This window comes from Leiobunum rupestre, chromosome 5 (assembly GCF_980474605.1).
Source record: "Leiobunum rupestre chromosome 5, qqLeiRupe1.1.hap1, whole genome shotgun sequence".
Classification (NCBI taxonomy): Eukaryota; Metazoa; Arthropoda; class Arachnida; order Opiliones; family Sclerosomatidae; genus Leiobunum; species Leiobunum rupestre.
The window spans coordinates 47925825-47933467 of record NC_143388.1 but is presented as its reverse complement, the minus strand read 5'-3'; the positions used below and the strand labels follow the sequence as shown (position 1 = coordinate 47933467).

Genomic DNA, 7643 nt, shown 5'->3' with positions numbered 1-7643 from the left:
TATATCCGTGCATCCCTAAAGACAATGCTACATTTTCAAAACAAAGGTTACTTTTTAATCAACAAAAAAGTTTGAAGGTTACGGGTGAGCTTCAAAAACCCTTCCGTTTACCGCAATTCAGATCTGAGCACGAACAGGCGATTCTCGAAATGAGCACTGGACGGAAGGAATCAACCACCCTGTGATGTAATCTTCAAGGTTGGTCGCGGATGTCTCTAATACTAGATCAACGAAACCTCCATCGTAGATCGGTCTTCGGATTTTAGAGGTGAATAATTTATAAGTGTTTAGATGGTTCATATAAGCTTGAGGTTGATTATCGAGTTCCATCTGTACATGCTTTTAATAATCTTATGTAATACAGATAATAAAGCTGAGAAAGCTCGATTGCTCCCTTTTTCTCATTTGATCAGATAAAATCTGTTAGACCTATCTCAACATCTAATATATAAAGATGAGTGTTTGTTTGTTTGTAAATGTTTGTCCTCTATAGGAATCTACAGTTTTCAACTTAGGTTGACCACATTTGGTATACTATCTCATGGTTGCCTGGCTGTGGTTTTCGACGGTGACAGTAGGCAAAAATCTTAAATTATTTGAATTAATTTCATAATTATTTATATCCGCTATACACAAGATACTACACTTGATCTTAGCCAAAAGACCGAGTTTCTTAGCTCTTTAGGCATACACACTAAAAAATCTTAATTGATGCAATTTTTTACAAAAACCTTCTTCTATAGACACTAGGCCGTTTAATAAAAGGCAAATTATTATGTAGTCAACATTTAATTGGTTGATATTTTCATTAACCAGTTGGTTATATTGGGTATGGTGCCATGCGTGGTGACAGTTATTGCAGCATTCTATTTTCGTTGCAAATTCAAATAGGCTTAGTTCCCCGGGAAATACTGGGGACCCTAGCTAATGTTAAAAAAAATTGAACTTTAATGAGTCTAAATTTTATCAGCTATGTTTTTAACAATATTAGCGGGATTAAAAAATAAATAATAAAAAACATTTAGAGAAAAGTGTTTGATTTTAGGCTGAAGTGACTTTTGGAAATTCATGATTTCAGTAGCAAAAAACAGTCGGGTCGACTGAAAACAATTGGAGAGTTGGTTAAGTCAGATACTAGTCGACTGAGATACGGTTCGACGCTTTACCGACTTCGAGCCGAATCATAAAACACTACTCACTAAGTAGTCTGCTAAGAAACGGTTGAGGAGCTCCGTTGACTCCCAGCCGACTCCAAAATTATTACCGCTGGTCAGATAAGAAACGGCTTTGACGCTTTGTTGACTCGTAGCCGACTCAAAAAAAAACTAACTGTGTAGTGGTCGAATATGAAACGGCTCAAAAGTTACTACGGGTATTAAAGTCGGATATGAAACGGCTTTGACGCTTTTGTTTTTTCCTATCTGACTTTAATAAGGCTACTACTTATATAAAGGTCAACTCAAAAACAGTTAGACCATTTTAGAAACTTCCAAGGCGATTCTGAAAAGACGAATAATTTCATTGTGTTAAATATAATATTAAAAAAATTACCAGAAGTAAATGAAACGAAATTATCAGACTGCTATACTCCCCATGTTGGAGGCGTTTTCTATATGAAGTTACATTTTTACCACAAATTTGAAATTTTGTGCGCTCCTAGGCTGAAAAAAAGTTTTGGTTTTTATGAAACTATTGTTTATACATGGAAATAGCTATACCCACAATTCCCAAGTGCAATTTATCGAGTCAAAATACGTGGATGGAAATTAGATTTTATTTGACTCGATTTTCTTAAGGAAAACGCCCTACGATTCTGAGCGCTATTTCGATAACTTCGGTTCATTTTAGTGTTGTAAGTCGTCCTTTTCCGTATTTTTCCGCAAGAAAAAATAAAAAAGTATTCATTCCATGATTAGTCTAATATATTGTTTACAAATCGAAATAAAGCGGCATTTTTGCCACATTTTTTCGAATCTAAAAGTAAAACGAAACCTCTAGACATGGGAGGGTTATCAACTACGACAAAAGCCACCTATGAGCGAAAAATGCAACTATTTAAATGAAAAATTCTTAGATCTATTAGCGACTTTGTGAACTATTATTTATTTATAATTTTAACTTTTGAATTGAAGAGGGAAAGCGACGCGTTTTTAAGAAAAATTTTGAGATTCCTAGAATCTTCCCATGATTCTCATCTTTTTAGAATATCGCGAGTCTCAATGCCCTTAGAAAAGGCTTATTTCAATGGACGAAAGAATTGGTGGTTAATTGGTAACAGCTTTCTACTTTTATGGCTGGTTGAATTGACTCTTAATCTTAGTGGATATCCTTTGAGACCGTGGTTAATAACCCAGAAAAACTTACACCCGAAATGGATCGCCCGAATAAAGATTCGACGACGCTCTTACTAAAAGTCAGCAACTAGTGGAGTGCACGATTGGAATATTGAAGCATGGTGGTTCGGTGCTTCCTTTGGTCCCACACCTTACAATATCACCCCACTGCTGCAGCTCGTATAATTTTTGCATGAAGCACCCTCCATAATCAGATGAGAAGTACTACCCACAGGGATTCTGATGATGAGTTTATGGGTACTGAATAATCTAGTGATAGCGAAGCGGACGATGTATTTTTGAATGGTAAGAAGGAGCCAACTAAGGGTTATCAACTACGACAAAAGCCACCTATGAGCGAAAAATGCAACTATTTAAATGAAAAATTCTTAGATGGCCCCTGCCGCCATCTATTAGCGACTTTGTGAACTATTATTTATTTATAATTTTAACTTTGGAATTGAAGAGGGAAAGCGACGCGTTTTTAAGAAAAATTTTGAATACGCGTTTTTTTAAATAAAAGTCATGTATATCTGAAAACTCTTTATTCACACAATAAAGGTGTCTTTTGTGAGTTCTTTACTATTCTTTAATAGATTTTGAGTGAAATTTTAAGCATAATGGGTAGGAAATGCGCAGTTTATTCTTGCGAAAATAATGGAAGAAACAAAAAAGTTTCTTGGCATAAGTAGGAGCAGCACTAAAATTAAAAAAAAATAGAAGACATTTTTATTCTCAATTATTCAAAATTACAATAAAGTTTCCAGGTAAAGTGAATCCTTTGTTGAAAAAATCAAGAGATCCTTGATATCGCAATGGAAACTGAAAATCAAAATACTCTTCGATCCACTTAAGGAACAGATTACACATTTGATTTAAGTTAAACGTTTTCGTGGAGTAAATAAATTAATTTTGAAGACAAGAGAAGACACTGATAGGAAATTGTGCCACTCTGAAACCAAAAACACTGACCTTTCAATGCCCGATCATGTATGTTTTTTCCCCATACATTCAAAAATCTTAATTTAATTTAGTTTTTTATTTAGACTTACAACACAACATACGAAAAGCAGCTACTGAAATTTCAGGAATTAGTTCGCAAAAAGGTTTTTTCATTTGGTTTAAAGAAAATGCATGCAAAGATCCATTTATAAATTTAATTAAAATTAAGTACCACTTGTAAATAATTTCAGGATAAAAAATACTCAATTAAGAGTGTAAAGCCAAAAGTCAAGCGGCAAACAAATAAATTGGTAAGTTTTAAAGCAATTTTAACAACATTCCGTACAGGAAAGCTTGCCGAAGAAGAAAATCTTACCAAAATAGAAGAGCTCTATTCCCCTGTTGTCAAAGAACTTTTTAAACAATTGAAAGAAGCTGGTCCCAAAAATTTGTTTAAAAAATTATACAATAATGCATTACGGGAATTTGCAGTCACCCTTTACTTTTACAGCCCAAAGGCGATTCTTCACCTACCACATCCTAACTCACTAAGAAATTGGGCAACTAAAGTTAATGGAGACCCTGGATTTACCAAGTAAATTAAAGCTTAGATTTTATAACTAAAGAAGTTCAAAAGTCATGTTACCCCATTCTACCGTCACTTATGATAGATGAAATATCTGTCCGCAAGGAAGTACGATGGAATGGAAAGTTTTTTCATGGGTACATCAATTATGGTACGAGCCTAGAGAAATTTCTTGACAACGACACCATAGCAACTTCTGCCTTGGTTTTTTTGGTTGTTGCCATTAATGGCAGTTGGAAAATTCCAATTGGTTACTTTTTTGTTCACGGAACACCATGCAGCATGGTTGTTGGACAAGCTAGTTCGGGAAGCTTTTAATCACATCAAAGCCACTGGTGCTGAATGTGTTGCGTTGGTAGGTGATGGACTTTCTTCCAATATTTCAATGGCCCAGCGACTAGGAGTGGTTATGACATCCAAAGAAATAAAATCAGTTTTTCCTAACCCTGGTAAAATTCCTAATTATTAAAAGTTAAAATTTGAAATTCACATTTATAAATTTAGCAAACCCAGAGAAAAAATTGGTATTCATTTTGGATATGTCATTTGTTCAAACTTATAAGAAACTTGTGGGAATTTTTCAAGGTCATCTTTGATCAGCGAAATGATTATAACGAAGTAAAGCAATTTTTTTTAACTTCTGGAAAAAGATTAAATTAGTAACATTATTAACATCTTGCCAAATAATACTCGAGAGCATGTATGCTGTAGAGGGTCATAGTCTGGCGAACAAACTTACACGCGCTTTCATATAAAGTTTCATACACAAAAGATGAAAGTAAAATTGGCAGTACAAACAATGAGTGCCTCAGTAGCGAGCACCATGAAATTTCTGAAGGCAATTAAGGTCAAAGAGTTTCAGAAATGTGATCCAACAGTTAAATTCATTGAAATTGTGGATAGGTAGAGATATGGTGTAAGTATTAGCACATGTTAAAATATTAAGTTTGTTTTGCTTACCTCAGAGCTTTTGATATCCTCAATTCACGAAATCCATACGCTAAAGGGTACATGGCTCCAATAAATAGCTATAACAAAGAGAGTGCAAGGACACGCCTCCTGAAAATGAAAGATTTGATGTTAAATTTATGTGATAACAAAGGAAACTTGATTTCAGAACCAACTAGAAAAACTGGACCTCTGGGTTTTGCAGTTTCCATCACTGGTATTCTACATCTGGTAGATACTCTAGTTACGCCTGAAGAACCATTGAAGTACGGATTACGTTTAAAGTTGAGTTGTAAGAATCAAATTTTAAGAATTTCACTTTATACAGATATCTCCCTACCTAAAAGTTATCTCAAGACCACTTAGAACTTACATTTAGTGTTTATCGACAGCAGGGAGGCTATAACAATAACCCCACAGTAGCTAAGTTTAAGTCTGCCTATAAGAGGTCTTTTATGGCAAAGTTAGAGGCATCTGGCTGCGCCAATATTTAAGCACTTGATGATACATCAATTCCTAAATTATGCGAAAGTTCCAATAATATTTTACAAAAGGACACCAAATCTGATGTTTCACTTACTGATGATTCAAGATGTACTGGATTCTTTATTACTTATTTTCATTTTTTTATATTCTTTATTATTTATATTCTTTATTATTTATATTCTTTATTATTTATATTCTTTATTATTTATATTCTTTATTATTTATATTCATTATTATTTCTTTATTTATATTCATTATTATTTCTTTATTTATATTCATTATTATTTATTTATTTATATTCATTTTTTACATACTTTTTTTGTTTTAGTGGTTATTTAATAAAATACTCTAAATTATTTCAAAATGAAATATGATTTACCAAGAAACTTCGTTGTTTTGTTTCTTATCTTTAAATAAATAATAGTTCACAAAGTCGCTAATAGGTGGCTTTTGTCGTAGTTGATAACCCTCCCATGATTTTCGTTCAAATGTGTAATCTGTACCTCAAGTGGAAGAATATTTTGATTTTCAGTTTCCATTGCGATATCAAGGATCTCTTGATTTGAACAATTTTTCAACAAAGGATTCACTTTACCTGGAAACCTTATTGTAATTTTGAATAATTGAGAATAAAAATGTTTTCTATATTTTTGGAATTTTAGTGCTGCTCCTACTTATGCCAAGAAACGTTTTTGTTTCTTCCATTATTTTCGCAAGACGAAACTCAATATCTATTAAAGAATAGTAAAGAACTCACAAAAGAAACCTTTATTGTGTTAATAAAGAGTTTTCAGATATACATGACTTTAATTTAAAAAAAACGCGTATTCAAAATTTTTCTTAAAAACGCGTCGCTTTCCCTCTTCAATTCAAAAGTTAAAATTATAAATAAATAAATAATAGTTCACAAAGTCGCTAATAGATGGCGGCAGGGGCCATCTAAGAATTTTTCATTTAAATAGTTGCATTTTTCGCTCATAGGTGGCTTTTGTCGTAGTTGATAACCCTTAGTTGCCTCCTTCTTACCATTCAAAAATACATCGTCCGCTTCGCTATCACTAGATTATTCAGTACCCATAAACTCATCATCAGAATCCCTGTGGGTAGTACTTCTCATCTGATTATGGAGGGTGCTTCATGCAAAAATTATACGAGCTGCAGCAGTGGGGTGATATTGTAAGGTGTGGGACCAAAGGAAGCACCGAACCACCATGCTTCAATATTCCAATCGTGGACTCCACTAGTTGCTTACTTTTAGTGAGAGCGTCGTCGAATCTTTATTCGGACGATCCATTTCGGGTGTAAGTTTTTCGGGGTCATTAACCACGGTCTCAAAGGATATCCACTAAGATTAAGAGTCAATTCAACCAGCCATAAAAGTAGAAAGCTGTTACCAATTAACCACCAATTCTTTCGTCCATTGAAATAAGCCTTTTCTAAGGGCATTGAGACTCGCGATATTCTAAAAAGATGAGAATCATAGGAAGATTCTGGGAATCTCGGATTGACATTTAAAATTTTTGTTTTGTGGTCACAAATCTATAACTTTTGTCAAGCCGTATTTGATGATCTTGCGGTATTATATTCTGTAAAGGTTCTTACAATATAAACGTTTAATGAGTGAAACCTTTTTTCGTTTAATTTACAAATATTCCCTCAAATGTTCACCATTGCTTGCTGGGGCTAAGATGGTTATCTGACTCTCATCCATTTTTTTAATTTAATTTACTTTAACAAAAGGTCAGGGACCCATCACGTCAAAGTACAGGGTATACAAGGTTATAAAATCAGTCAAGCACTTCAAAGTATTGCGCGAGAGCTTTCCGAATCTGAGCACGCTGCGGGAGGACCTTCAGGTACTCAGGGAGGGAGTTCCAGTCGCGAACAGAGGAAAACCCCTGGAAAACTTTAGCAACTTTACTAAAACTAGAGAAATGTAAATTTATTTTAAGTTTATTTTATTTTTGCATACCACACTTTATTTTCTAATTCCTAATCGTCAGTGATAGGACATTTTATAACTTCGGGGGTCAGAATTTCTGTTATTGTTATTTTTTTTGTTAGCTAACACTAGCCATACATCGACTCATAATTGATTAATTCTCTGCAAGATATAGATCTTGCCCAATTGCCAATTGGTAGCATCCCACTGCATAAAACCAAAATGTTATTGAAATCTATAAAAACCATAAATAAATTTATGTATATAAAATTTAATTATTAATAATAATAATGCTTGTGTCCTATCTCTAATTATTCTTTGTCAGCTAAAAGTAAAATTTCAGGTCGTAACAGAAATACGACCATTTTCAAGAAGTTTTGTTCCATGGCTGCTTTAACGTGAGCTA

The 7643-nt window shown here is 33.7% G+C and overlaps 1 long non-coding RNA gene across 1 annotated transcript; it reads right to left on the bottom strand.

Annotated features, from left to right (window-relative positions):
* Positions 1-4817: 4817 nt before the first annotated feature.
* Positions 4818-5402, bottom strand: LOC149945185 (uncharacterized). Its single transcript, XR_016480933.1, has 3 exons — positions 5390-5402; positions 4960-5037; positions 4818-4889 (listed from the first exon to the last, which is right to left on the bottom strand). It is a non-coding gene; the product is annotated as an uncharacterized LOC149945185 (long non-coding RNA).
* Positions 5403-7643: the final 2241 nt, after the last annotated feature.